The 18,161-nt window shown below is 35.0% G+C and overlaps 1 long non-coding RNA gene and 1 pseudogene across 1 annotated transcript; both read left to right on the plus strand.

Annotated features, from left to right (window-relative positions):
* The first annotated feature begins 5,938 nt into the window (after positions 1 to 5,938).
* On the plus strand, positions 5,939 to 17,178 carry LOC117240667 (annotated as a pseudogene).
* Positions 17,179 to 17,228: 50 nt separating this feature from the next.
* On the plus strand, positions 17,229 to 17,957 carry LOC117240669. Its single transcript, XR_004494763.1, has 3 exons — positions 17,229 to 17,318; positions 17,402 to 17,504; positions 17,578 to 17,957. It is a non-coding gene; the product is annotated as an uncharacterized LOC117240669 (long non-coding RNA).
* Positions 17,958 to 18,161: the final 204 nt, after the last annotated feature.

The following is an 18,161-nucleotide window of genomic DNA, read 5'->3' on the forward strand; positions in this document are numbered from 1 at the left end:
TTAGTCTAACGAATTCATTGAGAGATATCGCAAAGTCGGGTCGAATTCCTATAACATATCAACTGTATTTATCGCTAAATAATTTGTGACGTGTTTATTATTACATTCATTATTTTTAAATATACAAGCTATATTAACCTGTTAATACAGTGTTAAATTCATTGAACCACCCCTATTATCGTAACAGAAATCAGGGGATCGATCAGTTCGTGGCGTCGGGTATCTAATTGCAACGGGAATTTACTACTCCCGTTGACGTGCTTTCTCGCGATCGCGTCTCTCCGCGAATGCTCGAATAAACACGGATTGCTTTTTAACTAAACATATTCATACCCTGTTTTCTCAAACTCGAAAGCTTAAAACATCCGTTCTTACTGATGTTATTTCAATTATATTTATATCGCGTTATTTCAATTATCTAATATATTTTTTACTTTTTTCATGTAAAATCATCATTTTACCAATTGTACCATAATTATTAGGAAGCTCTGTTAGAATTTAATCTTGGAATTAGGATTAATAATCTGTGGAAGACACCATGTTTGTGTTGAAACAATATAATGTGATATTTATTAAACAATTATTACAGGAATTATAAGTGTGTGTGTTCTGGAATGTAGTCAGTTGGCTAGTTATTCACAGACTGACTGGCTTAGTGACCCATGGCCCTTGAAAAGGTTTTGACCCCACTCTCTATGCAGTAACGAGTGTGACCTGTGTGGGTGTCTGTGTGGCGTCACATGTGCCACAGAACCTTCTAGTAGCTTCTCGACGTGCCCATCGGGAATGTTCCATCCATATTCCTACGCTTCTTCCGCCGAATTCTCGAAAGAGCATGCACGTGCTAGCCGCCGTGGTACATCTCACGAACGCACGCTAATGAGGATATCGCTGAACAACGAAGGAAAGAATCCGTTCGATCAATCACCTCATCTGTATGCGATTAATATCGTTGTATTCCAACAAACTCTGAACAATAACTTAAACACGAAACTGTAATTTGTGTCTTTGTAATTTGCAACGTTGTTAAAATTTTGTATCTCCCTTTGCAAATGCAAATAATTTAAATGAAAAAATACATGGTTTTTAAATCGTTTCTCTTATATTCGGAATAATAATTTCGTTCTACAGTGAATGCATTTATTATTCAACGACGTGATTTTCGGTTGTTTATTGGAAAGTTATAATGCTGCTGATCTATAGAATTAGTACTGACTGTTATAGTAATATGCACAGCGAGTCATTTGTAATAAATTGTAATTACTTGTAATGTATATCGATTGTAATTACTTGTAAACCACTCAATTCATAAATGCATACATATGTGGCGGCACTCGACAGCACAAATACGACAACTCGACACTAACTAATACCAGACAACGGCAGCGCAGTGGTTAGCGCCTCAAGTTACGAACGTTCGGGATCTGGGTTCTTAAATCCCGGCGACCGTAGTCCGATTTTTCTTCCACGATTCTTAAATGAAAAGAAAATACAGCAGTACCCTAGCAGCGACATCTACAGCCAGCAGCTACAATTATCATTTGTGTCTTTGTTCTCTCCTAAAGGCCGTCCAAGGGACTTGAGAATGCAAAGAAGAAGTGCTGCAAGAACATAACAAATATATTTACAAACCAAAACCAATTCATTACGACGCTCATCCTTCAATTACATCCTCCGTCGCGAAAATCCTCCGCTTCCTTTCTGTCAATCCATCTTGCCCATATGTGGTTCCATAGTTGCTGAATCGTATATAGACAAACAACAACTTGAGTAAGCAAGGGGGATGGATGTAGAGCCGACAAATAAAGGAAAAGGAGAGAGAAGTGTTTCGTCCTTGAGTTTATCATATTGTGGTGGCCGGGGTATTCAACGCTATGTCCTCGATTCGCTCTAAGTACTCAGGTTCTAGACACCCTTGGAGGGCGGTAGATTTTTCTTCATCGCCCGCGATGCTCACCCGCCGCGAGCTATCTCTCTAGTAAGGAGAACTATCTTCTAGGGCATCGTCAAAGGCACGCGGACTACTTCACTGGTCGTAACTGTTTTATTCTTGTTTGACATATCGTTAGCGCGCCCGGAATCACGATCATTGAAATCTCATTAGCTCGATCATGTCGGGGTCACTTACATCTCACATATTTCAAATAAAATCTGCATAATTCTGAAGGAAACACAACTACATTTGGGTTATCTTGTTTTCACAGAAACCTGAGAATTGCTCAGAGTATTTTAATAAAATATTCAACTACTTTAAAACGCAAATAATAGTTTATTGTATGGAATATATAGAGTGGTTCACGCAATTGTTTCGGCATAATTGGAAAATTCGAAATGTGTAGCTTTAAAAATATTGCAGAGGAAAAATCGGATTCGTCGAGGACAACCTTCGTTCAGAAAGTAAGGGAATTGGTCAATTTGTATATCGGTGGTTAGAAAAGGATGCTAGCCGCTCTCGAGAGAAAGTCTCTAGTGGGAGACGTCGTTCGTTAAAAAATAGGCGTTTCGACCGTTCGCGGAGAGACGCGATCGCGAGATAGCACGTCAACGAGAGTTGTAAGTTCCCGTTACGATTAAATAATCGACGCCACGAACTGATCGATCCCCTTATTTCGATTATGATAATAAGGGTAGTTCAATGAAATTCCACAGAATTAACACAAATAAATTAATGTTTATTTCAACAACTTATTAACTAGAAAGATATAAAAGGAACAAAAAAATGTAACTGCGTTTTGATTGATAAGTAATGCGCGACGTATCAGATGTGTTGACGGTTTAACTTCTCGAAAAGTTCTGAACGCCTTTCGATTTTTTTTCGTTTTTCTGGAAGGCGACTCCCACTACGTTCGGATCACGCCACATTCTTTTACGCGAGGTAAAATAACGGCCACGAGTCGACGTTTCTGGAAGTCGCCCTGCTTAATGAACCACGCGCTTGCCACTACAATGTTTGTTTGCCGGGCAGACGCGACGATCCGTCTGCAACATTATAGTGGCGCGATCGACAGTTAAGAATATGACCTATGGTAAGCCGCATGGCGTAACAATAGGTTTCCCCTATCTTCCCGTAGTTGGGACAAAGACTGTTTGTCTGTTTGAAGGACTTTAGTTTCCTAAGAATTCTGCCGAATATCAATGGTCCGCCTGGCTTGGCGCGCAGGCTCTATTACAATGTTTGGGAACCCATCGTGACATATGGTGCGCCTGTGTGGGCTGATGCAATGAACTATGAGAAGAACAGGAAGATTATAAAACGGACCCAACGTACTGCCCTGTGCATTACATTTACAGCCTACCGCACTGTATCTCATGCGGTGCTTTGTGTATTGACCGGCAACTTACCGATCAACATTAAAGCTAGGATGTTGAAAGAATCATACGAGAGAATGAAGATTTATAAGAGCTTAGCTGTTGAAGGTGAAGTGATCGATAGATACATCATGTTAAAAGAAGAACTGGATGACATAAGGAAGAAAGCCCTAATGGAGTGACAAGCGGAATAGGGCAATTACAAAGAGGACAACTTTACTAGGAAGTTGATAGGTAATGCGTCTATATTCGCCAAGAAAAGGAGAGACATCGATTACTTTACGATGCAAATGTTAATGGGGCATGGTATCTTCAACAGCTACAGGAAGAGGATCGGTAAGGGGGTCGACACTAAGTGTAGAGATTCTGGTGACCCGAACGACGATGCAGAACACGTCCTGTTCGTGTGTCCTAAATGGACCTAATGAACATAACGATCGAACTCGAGAATTTCCTGGATCTCAGGATAAGTGTGGTCAACTTGTTGGACACCGTGGTTACCAAGGACGAATACTGGACAAAGCTCAAAGCGTTCTGCAAATCGATAATAAATTACAGAAGAGAAATGGAAATGGCTATGGGGTCAGCGAACAGGAGGAGCGGTACCAGCATGCAACGTTAAATATTCGGAGACGCGGTTAATGACAACCCTGATGAATGCTGATCGGCTATGCCGGGGTTGTCCGTGTCTAATCAAATAAAGGATCGAGGGGTTTTTAGGGCGTATGGCGATGTCACCTGCCGAGTCCTACATAACCCAGAGACGCGGATCTCTCTGGGTACGCGTAATAGCATTTTTCCCTCTTCACGCAAAAAAAACCGGTTCATCTAACAAATTTTTGTTTCATGACGACGGTGTCCTCGAGATAAGGACTCATGGTAACTACAACTGCCGTACATTCTCTACTATTCTCCTCGATAGGAACATGAAGAGATCCGTTCCTTTTTTCAACTACGATCGGATTTGCAAAGTCGGATTAAGACTGATCAATTACTTCGTCTTGCCGCATTTCTGTATCTACTTTAAACACCTCCGGGTGTCTATTACAATCTTTTTCCTCTACTTTACGAATAGAAGCATTTCCGTCCTTTATGTTTAATTCGACGGTATTGAGGAAGTATGTACCAATTATGAACGAGTGTTGCATCAAGGTATCTGAAACTACATGTATCGTTACAACGTACGACTCATCATCTATCACAATATTCGTCGAAAATTCTTCGAGTGTACAATTTCTTCCGGACCCGTTACCAATTTTCACATACTGATTCGCTCTCATTAAAGTTAGTTCGCTACCGGTATCGGTATTGTCGCATTTCGATACGATGTGTCCGTACTCTCTACACTTAAAGCACTTGGGTCCTCTCGACCTATTCGGGCACTCTGCACACTCATATTCTTCGTCGCCGCAATTGTAACATCTCGTCTTCTTCATATCTCCAGATTGACTGGGCATCCTGCTCCTTTCAATTTTGGCTAGCTTCACAATCAATTTTGCTCTGCGATAATTCTGTTCCTCGTACATGATTAACCTCTTCCTCAATTCTTTAATGGATGTAGTAGACTTATTGTTTTCTTCATCTACTATTCCTTCTACAATATGCTCCACTTTCGCCTCCTCTTCCACATCAACATGGCTGGCTATTTCAAGCATGCGGTACATATTCAAGCATGCGGTACAATTTATATTCTAGAGAAAAATGGCGCGCCCGGGCGAATAGATGGCGTTAAACGCAATGATCCCAATTGAACTGAAAAGTCGTTATGTATTAAGGGACTTGTGTGTAGAGGATGGTTAATCGTGAGATTTATTAGACGAGATTGCCCGTTGTAGAAACCGTTAAGTATATTTTAAAATGATTAAATAAATAAGAACAGATAATGTTCGCAAAGACGCTCGTATTAACGGATTCGCTAAGACAGTGTATAACCGCTCGCTTATAACTCGTTAGTAACTGATCAATACTCGGTAGATAGTCGGTAGAGTCATAGGACGTGGCGGATCGAGAGCGACTCATGTTGTTGTGCCTCGGAACACGGACATCGCCTTGACGCACGAAACATATCGATAGGTAAACTCCGGACAAAACAAAGTCACCGTTATGGGCAATCGTCGATCTAAGATGAATTCAAATTTTCCGACTCTCCCCCCCCCCCTCCCCCAGTATAAATAAACGGACGTGATCGCGAGTTTGTATATACCGAGTACCTACGAATTATCGATCAATATCTGCGAGTTATTATCCGAGTCATCCGAGTTATAGTTATCGAGTTTTTCGCAAGCGACCATACCCTAGCTTCGCGAATACATTTGTACGAGTGTCTCTCGACGGTATTTATATTTATTCGTATTTATTTTATTTATTCTAAATATATTTGAGGCGTTGCAGCAGCAATTTCACGTATTCTCTAAATTATTGATCCTCACACGATCCACTACATGATCGATAACTCTTTACGATTGCGTCCGTTTAAACTGGTACAGTATAAACTGGTCGGAGGAGAATCGGAAAATTCAAATTCGTCTTCGTTCGACAGTTGCACGTAGCGACAACATAGTTTTGTCCGGAGTTTATTTATTGCTACATTATGTATGTCCTAACGATATTGATACTCCGAGGCAAAAAAACAACATAATTTGAATTGTCCTCTAGCTCATGTACCGCTACATGTACTTTCAAGGAGCAAAACTGGCACAGTCCCGCTTGTGACGCGAAACGGAGATTATCGTTTCCCTTCCTTTAACGCATTTTGCCATTGAAAGACACGAATTTCTGTGACTTGTTTTATCTCTGTTATAAAAGTTGATATTTACAATTTTGTAGTTTTTATGCAAACGTAAAAGGTAAGTAAATATTAATAAATATTATAATAATATAATATAGTACTGTATAATAATATTAATAAATGCTTCGCTATTTACTTGTTTTATTTCCATTAAAGTATATTGTATTTTTCATTAGAGTACTTTCACTTTTATTTGGTGTAATAATAAACATATACGTTAATATTCATTGACATTAGCGTAATTGTAAGCTTCACTGTAAATTTAATAAAATTGATAAGAACGGTATTGTTAACAGTGTATATATTTGTAATTAAACTAGATTTTATTCTCAACGTTACTTCATTATTTTATTATTGTTTCATATAAATATTTTTTTTGAAAAATAATTTACATATGCTTCTAAGTTAAGTGTTTGTATTAATTGTTACATATGTCATAATTTCAACCACAATATTAAATTATGGTATGTATTATTAAAAAGTATAGTTTAATGTATATATTAAATACTTATGTAGTATCGTTGAGCTGTGCTCAGCGCTGTAGAGGTCGCTGTTGGGTACGGCCGCTCTTTTCCTCATTTTTTGTACCGTGGAAGAAAAATCGGACTCCTACGTTCGTAACCTAAGGCGCTAACCACTTCGTCGTCCGACACTAGTTAGTGTCGAGTGGTGCTATTTAACTATCGAGTGCCACCACAGGCCCTTCTTTCTACGATACTACACTTATAAAGAATTTATTTGTAGATATATCGATTGTAGGAATATCGGTACTGCATCAAAGAATCGGATGAAAGCACTAATTACCAAAGATATATTGAATATACGTTGCTTGGGTGTTAAAAAATCTGTTAACGACCATTTTGGAGATACTTTGCTCAAACACCACAACCTGGCCCTTCAACTTCAACTACGCCGAAAGTTTTGAAGAGCCGAGCAAAAAGAGAGGGTTGAAAGAAAGCTGCAATTAATATTAAAAAACAACAGTCAATGTCACTTGTTGCAAAATTACGAAGGCCATTAATTCGTGACGATGACAGTAATGTAAATGTTTGTATCATATTATGATGAAATTTAATATCTTTAATCTTACCCCAAATCTCATGTTACTGATCAATACTAACCTTTATATATAGTATCTAATAATGATACTTAAAAGATATCGGTTAATTAATATGTTGAAATCTAATCGTTTAATGTATGTACATTGTGCATATAAATTCTATTATACCGTAATTAAATATATCCTACATTTTTAGAGGAAACGTGAAAACCGATCTTAAAAAAAGGAAAAGTGCTAGAAGTAGCTCAGAAGAAGAAATAACACAAAGCCCTACAAAACATAGTAAATGAGAAAAGTGTTTTGAGCGAAACAATTTCAAGGAAGATCGCGGGTACTTCACAGACACATTCACTATAAGAGAAGATGCAATACAGCCAGAAAAGTGTTCAATGACAACAAGAAATAGTAATAGAAAGAGAACTTTTTCACAGAGTGAAAACACGAAGATGCATCAGCTAAAAGAAGAAGATGAGTCATTCCCTGAAGTGAAAAAGTTTCAAGCAAATATTCAGAAACAAGAAATTAAAAAGCGGCAAAACAGATCTATGACATTGTGTTTCGATCGCGGAGAGACGCGATCGCTAGGAAGCACGCCAACGGGAGTCGTAAATTCCCGTCACGATTAGATAATCGACGCCACGAAATGATCGATCCCCTATTTCGATTAGGATAATAGAGGTGGTTAATTGAATATGACACTGATGTAACAAGGTGTGAATGACAGTTTATTCCAACAACTTTGTGAAGAAGATAGTTACGCTGGTGCGTATGTATAAGATAAGTGACTGACTGATCTTCGGGTGTAGACCCGGTCGAAGGATGTTGTATGTTTGAAGGTTGAAGAATCAGTGATGTTCGGTGACGATGCTGTAGCGGAGGAAAGCTAAGGATGCGTGTGTCTAGCGCACGGGACCATCGGATTTGTTGTTAATTGGTTAAACGAAGGTTGGTGGACTAGAAAGGGTCTTAGCTGCTCTCGATAGAAAGTTGTTATTAGGAAGCATCGTACGTGGAAAAACCCAACTTTCCCTTGTCAAGCCGTGGTAGACAATAATCTTTAGAAATGATTCAGAAAACAGATGTTTGTTGGGTCTGAAGGACCTTAGCAAGCAAATTAGTGGGATTTATGACGGGTGCTTAAGGTTATTGAGGGTACGCCGTAAGAATAAGCGGACATCTGGGGCCTGTCTGACCCGCGGTGTATGGCCGGGTCCAGGTAGAGTGTTGCACGACGCAACATATTGAGTGAAGATGAAATACAACCATCTTCGGAGGAAGAGAGAATGCTCTATTCGATCCATTTGAACAGTCAGGCACGGACACTTCAAAACTTGTTCAACTAGGATAACTAGAACGAAAACACGAGAACAAAACACTAGAGCTATTGCATGAACAAAAGCTTTGAAAAATACAAACATTGCAGAGGAAGCGATTGCATATAAATCCGCTGCGTTAAATGTGCAGGTACACACCCCACTGACCAGTGCACTAAATCACCGGAAACCCCAACGAAGTGCATCCACTGTCAAGGTGACCATTCTGCTAACTACAAAGGCCGCTCAGCCTACAAAACCTTATGTATAAATAAGAATCCCAAGCTTAGAGCCAAAGAGACAACCAATCAAATACCCACTCTTCCGAAATTCACTACTACTTCAATCTCCTATACTACTCCCAAACAGTACAAGGAAATCAAAATAATCCAAATAACCACAGGGTCCATTCTCAAAATAATGTCTCCAATTCATAAAACACAGACAACGTCTCTAGTGTCACAGTGGCCCCGAGAATGCAGCAATAGGATAATCATATCTCACATACCTTAGCCATCGAAACAGTAACTAAGCAGTAACAGGATCCCTATGTGACCGGCATCCAACGATAACCCCTCCACAGGAGCCAACCCCTTGATATAAAAAAACCTCCCAAGTCAGTACTCGACATTCTATTCTGTTGTGTTATAACATTCTGTATCGTTACTTTGTCAGTTTCTAATAAATTTTGTAATAACGATCATAATTGAAATACGAATCTATTAAGGAAATTCGAGGATTTGGTAATACAAATAATTGACTATATTTCACACACAATAGCTATACATCTATATTACACTCTGAAGAACGTCTTGCACGCACGCTGGTCGCCAACCGACTATACAGAATCTTTTAACGGCAGTCTTTTGTCTCAACTAAGACCTGGACGCCCTCTGACCCTTACACACACACTCTCATGTACAGTGTAAATGTATCACTTCCCTAACAATTTTTATGATTAGATTTAAATTATTAATATTTGTATTTTTAGTAATATTAATTAGTTCTTTTATTTAATTATATAGAATTAGATATATAAATTTAAATAATAAATGTAATATCGTGATATAATGTATTTACAAAGAGTGGACAATAGAGATGTTAATCAGACAGAAAAAGACGATTGTTGTTCAACCTGAACTATTCACGCCAAACGCACAGAAAACAGCGCAATCCACACTCTCTCGGCAACGCCACTCGCAACCTCTGTCTCCGCTCGACTCGCACTCGGCTCCACACTCGCACTCTGCTTTTCGACTCGCACTCTGCTTTTCGACTCGCACTCTGCTTTTCGACTTACTCTCTGGCCGTTGCCGCATTCCGTTGTCTTTTTCCTAGGCCCACCGCACACGTGTTCTGCAGGCTCGTCAGGGTCACGTATAATTATAGTGAACATTTTAAATAGTTCGTTTAGGTTTCGATTCATAGTTTATTAATATTATTAATATTCTTTTTTTTAGTAATTTTTGGGAATAATTATAGTAATTTTAAATCGTTTAGGTGATTCTAGTTTATTAATAATTATTTCTTTTTTAGTAATTTTTGGTACAAAATTTAATTTTATATAAAATAGATTTATTAATTTTATTAATGTTCTTTTTAATAGTATTTACAAAAAGTGCACAATTAATATTTATGATGTGATTACCAGCTGCAATAATTACTCCTACTTCTGTGTCTTCATTAGTTCATTCATCAACTTTAGTTACTGCTGGAATTTATTTATTAATCAATTATGAGATAATAATTGATTTTAAATATAAAAGATTTATTTTAATAATTTCAAGAATAACAATATTAGTTTCAGGAGTTATAGCTAATTTTGAAATAGATTTTAAAAAGATTATTGCTTTATCAACATTAAGTCAATTAGGTCTTATAATAAGAATTTATTCTTTAGGAATAACAGATTTAACATTTTTACATTTATTTATTCATGCATTTTTTAAATCTATAATATTTATGTGTGTTGGAAGATTTATTCATTATATCAATGGTATTCAGAATTTTCGTTTTTATTCTGGTATATTTTATTTATATCCAATAAAAGGATTATTAATAATATTTTCATTATTAATATTATGTGGATTTCCGTTTTTAGTAGGATTTTATTCTAAAGATTTAATTGTTGAATATTATTTTTTAAATATGAAAAGAATTTTTAATACAATAAATTTAATTTTTGGAACAATTTTTACAGTATCATATTCTTTTCGTACAATATTTATAATAATGGGAAATAATTATATAATAAATTTAATTTATTTAAATGAAGATTGTATTATAGCTGGAATTATATCAGTAATTTTAATAATTATATTAATTTTAAGAAAATTTATTTTTAATTTTTTCTTTTATCAATTAAATATTAATTTAATTTATAGTTATAAATATCTTGTATTTAAGATAATATTATTAGGATTAATATTTTTAGTATTAATATTAAATATTCATTTGAAAAAAATTAATATTTATCAAAAGATTTTTTATAATAGAATTTTTTTATAAGTTTATAATGAGTTATTTAACAAATAAAATAATTTATTATGAATTTTATTTTGAAAAATGTTTAGTTGAAACATTTACAGTAAAGATTATAGGATATGTTTGTGATTTATTAGAAATACATTTTAGATTAAAAATTTCTTATTTATTATTAATATATATTTATTTATTAATATTAATAATAATAATTTGATTATAAATATATTTATAATTAATTATTTAATTATTATTACTAATTTATATTTAAATTAAATAAAGAGAAAGATGAACTTGTTTAATTTAAATAGCTTATACATTTAGAGCATAATATTGAAAATATTAGGGAAATTTAAAAAATTTTTGAATATTAAAAAAAATATATTTAAAAATATTAATATGTATGTCGGATTAGCACTGGGAGTAGGGTTGTGGGCGTCAAATGAATCTTCACGGGAATTAGCCATTGGTAGGGTACACGCAGGTGTAGTTTATTACAATAATAGAGTTATTACAGTCTTGACAATTGATCACGACAATTGGCACTCGCGACACTAGTGACGATGGTCTCAGGCCCGATAACGAATCCGCGGCCAACGGGATCACAAAAGAACGTGTCGGAGATGAAAGGAAAACCGGAGCCTTCCCTTTGCAATTTTGCGAGAGTCTTCTGGTGCTTTAGCCTGGATTTTGTCATAGCTGTAATTAAGCAATTGTTGTCATTTGTAATTGTTCGATATATGTGATGGCGAGGGTGGGTTCGAGGTGGCAGCTGGTCGCCGAGCGTAGCCGCGGTCACGGGATAAACGTTTTGCCTGACGAAGGTGTGGATCGGTTGTATTGTTCTCCCTAGAAATCACATAGAATTGTACTTTGGAGATGTCGATATAATGGGACACACGTTGTATTAGGAATCAGACTCCAGACAGAGGCTGCCTAGCAACGACGTTTGGATCTTTCTCGATGCTTCCAAAGAGTATACAACAAACTCTTGGCAGAGTCTGCCTAGCAGCGGCGATTGGAAGCTTCTCGATGCATCCAGCGAGCATATAACGAACAAAATGCAGTCGTACAGCGAAAAAGATTTTCATCAGATATTCATTCGTGTGATCGCCTTGGAAAGTGATACATCGAGCAATTTACCGAGTGCCTCAGCAATCGTATTTTTTTTGTGTTTAAATTATTCTACGCATAGTAAAGAGTTATCCCGTTGACCGTGGATTCTTTTGGAATCATTAGTTAAACTTATCATTTGTTAATCTTATCATTCATTAAACTCAATATTCATAATATTTTGTAAAATCTTGTATATTCGCGTAAATATAATCTCTGTTTCATAAAACGATGGCTAATTCAAACGAAGAATCGTTACACGCCTTAAATTCTAATGTTAACCCGACATAGATATATATATATATAATATTTTAAAATATTAATAAAAAATAATAATATTACTATAAATATTTAATTATCTATAAAATTAAATTATAAAATATTAATACTTAAATATTCTACCCTTTATTTTTAAATTGTTTAATATACAATTTTTTTTATTTTGAAAAAATGGAAATTACTATGATATAAATTGTATAATATATAATTTAAAAATTTTTTATTTATGATATATATATATTAAATTATAAAATATCAAAAATTTTAATTATATATTAATATAAATAAAAAATATTAATGATATTATAAAATTAAAAATATTAAAAATTTTAAGATTGTATTTTTAATATTAATAAAAAAATATTAATAATATTACTATAAATATTTTTTTATAATATTTAAATAAATATAATTATTAAATTATAAAAATATTAAAAATTTTTAAATTATATTTTATAGTTATATATAAATTATATAGTTCTAATAAAAAGATATTAATAATATTATTATAAATATTTTATTTATAATACTTATATAAATATAGTAATTATTATTATTATTAAATTATAAAAATATTAAAAATTTTAATTTAATATATATATATTATTTATTCATTAATACGTTCATGCTGTAATACACGAACATATGCGTTACTCTGCTACTCACGATGCATCGTAACAAGTATGCATTTTTGTATGAAAAACCGTTTATTTTCATTTTATGTTCGTTTTTAAAGTCAGATGCGATACGAAATAACGTCAGTGTTGTTTTCTGGCTGCTCGCGAACATATGATATCTATTCCATTTTCAAATTGATTTTATCTACACGTTAAAGCGAGCTGTGGAATAAATCAAACTTGCTCGAGCCTGCTTGAATCTCTGTATCATTCTATCATAATGTGAGAACTTTCACAAGCCTAAATCTTGGCAGTCTGACGATCGAGAATATTGCTATCGGAAGAATCGCTCTCATCCGTAAACAAGATATTTCCAAGGATTGCGTTATAATTTTCTTAGCGGCTAACCATCGAATATTCGTCAAACGACATAATTTCGCACACGGCGAACCTTATAACGTACACCTTTTTGGCGTATTATTTTTCCCACTTTTTTTTTTTTTTTTATTAACGTGGAGGACACCAGGTCGCTTCTGGGAAAAAGCGGCGTGGTAGTGGCGGACGCCAACGGACTAAAACCTCCATGATGACCGTCCCGGCAGCGATCTAGAGGGGCCCGGGAACTGGTGTGAGGGATACACCCCCCCCCCCCCCGCGCTCAATACACCCCCTAATGGAGCGATATGCGACCACGTCACACCGCGCCTCGTCGCCGGAGCCGCCGTGCCAGACAGTCCGGTTCCCCTGCCGGGCTGATTTGCTGCCCCGGGGCGCTGAGTTGCCAGCGCCTAAGTTTGCACCCCACCGGGGGGCGCGACGGACCTAGCGCGCCTCACCGAAGCGCTTCCATGGCCTCTGCCGCGCCCTCGCCGGTCAATTCTCTCAGGGTGAGAGTATTATTCTTCCCATTGCTGCGTGTGAAACCCCTATTGGACAAACTGTTCTTTGCAATACATCGATGGATAAATACGCGCACAAACACGCAATACGTGCAATAGAATGCTCGAGGTCAATTTTGTGATCCTCTTTTTCAACAGATCTTCGCAAATCCGAAGGTGTAGAATTACCTCCCAAAGACATAAGATGACAACAAACACTTTCTTGACACACTGTATAACATTGAGGTATCCAGTTTTGCCACATACAATTTTGTCATTGTCACGTTTGAGTTTGTTCATTGTAAAGTCAAATTTGCACACCCCATCTGTGAAATAGTACGAAGAAATCATAGTGACTTGTATTCCTTATGATATCATGATGCCACATAATATATAATACAATACAATAATTCGCGAACAGATCACTCGTTAATTGCTTTTAAAAGAATTACCACGGAAGCTTCCTAACACGCTACCCGGGGGCCAGGGATTTATTTCGTCGATAAGTTAGGTTATTAAACTTATGTTCTTTCATTGAAGACATCGATGGACGCTGTGTTCCAGAAATCGCCAATCACACTTGGCGAAGCATAATAGTAATTTACAATAACAAATACTTAAGAATGCCTAATTTTGTTAAACATACGGTTCAATTTACAATTATGTAAATATTACTTCTTGAGAGTAACTTCTTAATCAATTTTAACAAATTTTGTAAAATCATGTAATAAATCTTGTTATTTATCATACGCGTGTATTAAGCCAATTGCCAACCGAACATGTTCAAACTGTATTTTTTTCAAAACGGGACCTTAAGCTAAAAAGCTTTATTTCACATATTCGACTTGTTCTTGTATGTGGTATCAGCACCTAGTCGGATGCCCGCGTTATGCAGGACACCCTGATGGCGTTGAACGCAACGATTCAAATTGAACTGAAAAGTCGTTATGTTTTCAGAGGACTTGTGTGTAGAGGATGGTTGATCGTGAGATTTATTAGACAAGATTGCTCGTTGTTGAAACCTTCAAGTATATTTTCAAATGATTAAATAAATAATTATAGATAATGTTCGCAAAGACGGTAGATACTCGTAGATACTGATCCATAACTCTCGTGAACTCTTTACGATTGCGTCCGTTTAAACTGGTATAGTATAAACAGATCGGGGGAGAGTCGGGGAATTCAAATTCGTCTTTGTTCGACGGTTCGACGGTAACGTAACGGCGACATTGTTTTGCCCGGAGTTTATTTATTAATATATTATGTATGTCCTCACGATCTTGATACTCCGAAGCAAAAAAACAACAACATGATTTGAAATGTTCTCTAGCTCATGTACTGCTACGTGTACTTTCAAGGAGCAAAACTGACACAGTTCCGCTTGTGACGCGAGACGGAGATTATCGTTTCACTTCCTTTAACGCATTTTTGTCATTGAAAGACACTAATTTCTGTGACTTGCTTTATCTTTGTTATAAATCTCTCTTTATATTTAAAATTTTATAGTTTTTGTGCAAACGTAAAAGGTAAGTAAATATTAATAAATATTATAATAATATAATATAATGCTATATAATAATATTAATAAATACTTTGCTATTTACTTATTTTATTTCCATTAAGGTATATTGTATTTTTCATTGCATTACTTTCATTTTTATTTAGTGTAATAATAAACGCATACGTTAATATTCATTGGCATTAGTGTAATTGTAAGCTTCACTGTAAATTTAATAAAATTTATAAGAACGGAATTGTTAAAAGGGTGTATATGTGTAATTAAACTAGATTCTATTCTCAATGTTACTTCATTATTTTATTATTGTTTCATATATATATATATTTTTTTTAATTTACATGTGCTTCTAAGTTAATAGAACTAAACACATGTGTATGTATTAATTGCTATATACGTTATAATTTCAACCATAATATTAAATTATGGTATGTATTATTAAAAAGTATAGTTTAATGTATATATTAAATATATATCATTTATTCGTAGATTTTAAATATGGATACTGGATCAAAGAAGGAGATTAAAGAAATGATTACCAAAGATATATCGAATATACATAATTATTCCTTGGATGTTAAAAAATATATTAACAACCAGCTTGAAGACACTGGATTATTTACATGGTTTAATTGCTGAAATACCACAATCAGTCCCTGGCCCTTCAACTACAAAGAGGCCGAAAGTTTTGAAGAAAAAAGGTTATCGCCGTAAAGAGACTATCCCAGAAAATGATATTATCAATACTGATAATACAATAACAGATTCAGCAGTACATGATAAAACATAAAATAAAGATGTAAAAACTGGGGATGTGCTGGAAACAACAATTGACCGAACAAAAAGAAAGGCTGCAATAAAAGCTGCAATTAATATTAAAAAGCAGCAGTCAATGTCACTTGTTACAAAATTACGAAGGCTAACTCTTGATGATGACAGTAATGTAAATGTTTGTGTCATATTATGATGAAATTTAATACTTTTAATCTTACCCCATATCTTATGTTACTAATCAATACTAACCCTTATATGTAGTACCCAATAATGTTTGATATCGCTTAATTAATACGTCAAAATCTAATTGCTTATACAATTGTATGTACATTGTGTATATAAATAATACTATAACGTTGTTAAATATATTCTAAATTTTTAGAGGAAACGTGGAGGCCGACCTAAAAAAAAAGGAAAGTGCTAGAAGTAGTTGAGATGAAAAAAACACAAAAGGTCCTACAAAACATAGTAAAACAAAAAAGAATGTTTTAAGCGAAACAATTTCAAAAGAAGATGCAATACAGCCAGAAAGGATTGAACCATTAAAGTCTTCAATGACGACAAGAGATAGTAATATAAAGAGAACTTTTTCACGGAGTGAAAACACGAAGGGTAAATATTCTAATATTATTGATGATACAGTAATTCCATCAGCAAGAAATGATATTGAAGATCCTTCAATGTGCGAGGATGCACTTGAGAAATTTACTCCTCTTATGAATTCCACGATGGACATCAATTCTACTTCTACGCAGAAGATGATGGACGCTACCGCAATTGTAGAACCTTTATCACCAATAAAATCAAACGAAACGGTAGTAATTAATAAAAACTTGGCTAGTAGTATAGGAAAAAATAATGAACCTAAATTTGCATCACGGTCGCCAATAACTCTGCAGGAGGAGGTTCAGCAGCTGAATCAAGCGATTGGACTCACCGAGTTCGAAGAATTATTCGCAGAAGATGAGCCATCCCATGAAAGGGAAATGTCTAATAGAAACATGACGAAACAGGACATTCAAAATGAAATGAAGAAAAATGTGCCCGTAAGAAAGAGAATCGAGGCCTTTGAAAAAAAAAAATTTCAGAAAAAGCCATTGTTCAAAAACTGGCACGAAGATCTGTCGAAAAAGCAAAAAAAAATCTTATTAGCGAAACAAAAGAAGGAGACTCAGATGATGACATCGCAGGTAACATTACAAACAGTATCAAAGTATTCTTCTGTTATAAAAACACAAGCTATTATTCATTCGATATTTTATCCAAAATATAGCTCCAAACAGTAAGGTCCACTTCTGTTTTGCACAGTAAACCTGACGACGACACATCGGACGATGAAGCCAGACCAAGGCGTACAATTCCACATTAGGCGCAATGTAAGTGTTGTTTTACTTAATGAGTTAATAAACATTATAATGCATGGAGTACCCGAATTTTTATCAATTTCAGCGTACATACGCGAAAATGAACTTGCAATGCAACGATAAATTCCGAAGAAAGCAGTCTATAAATTCTTTGATAGAAGAATGTGCACACCAGATTTAACTGAAATGTTTGAAAATATAGATAGGAGTAGATTACAACGCACGTCCAGTGCAATATGGAAGACACCACCGCGTTATTCCATGATGGAAAACGAATAGAAGTTATAATTTGTTAAACTGAATGTTGTTGATTTCAAATTGTGCCTTAGAGCAGGAATACTTGACATACCTTGCGTGTAATATAAAAATGATGTTACATTGCAACTATCGTTAAAAGATGTATGTGTTCTTAAAATATACCAATGAACGTAAGACTATTTCACTTTTTATATTTTAGAATGATCATAGGCATATATTACTTTTATTATACTAATCAAATTTTACCATTTTTTCTTATTTATATGTATCTTCTTAAGAATTAATAAATAAACCAATTAATAAATAATTGTTTTGGTACGACTTTTTAATGAGAAGTAAATTTCATTAGATTTGCCTTATTATCACTGTCGTGTAATAATTCGCGAGATACGCGTGATATAATTCGCACGA

This window comes from Bombus vosnesenskii, unplaced genomic scaffold, assembly GCF_011952255.1.
Source record: "Bombus vosnesenskii isolate JDL3184/JDL3185 unplaced genomic scaffold, Bvos_JDL3184-5_v1.1 scf7180000014831, whole genome shotgun sequence".
Lineage (NCBI taxonomy): Eukaryota > Metazoa > Arthropoda > Insecta > Hymenoptera > Apidae > Bombus > Bombus vosnesenskii.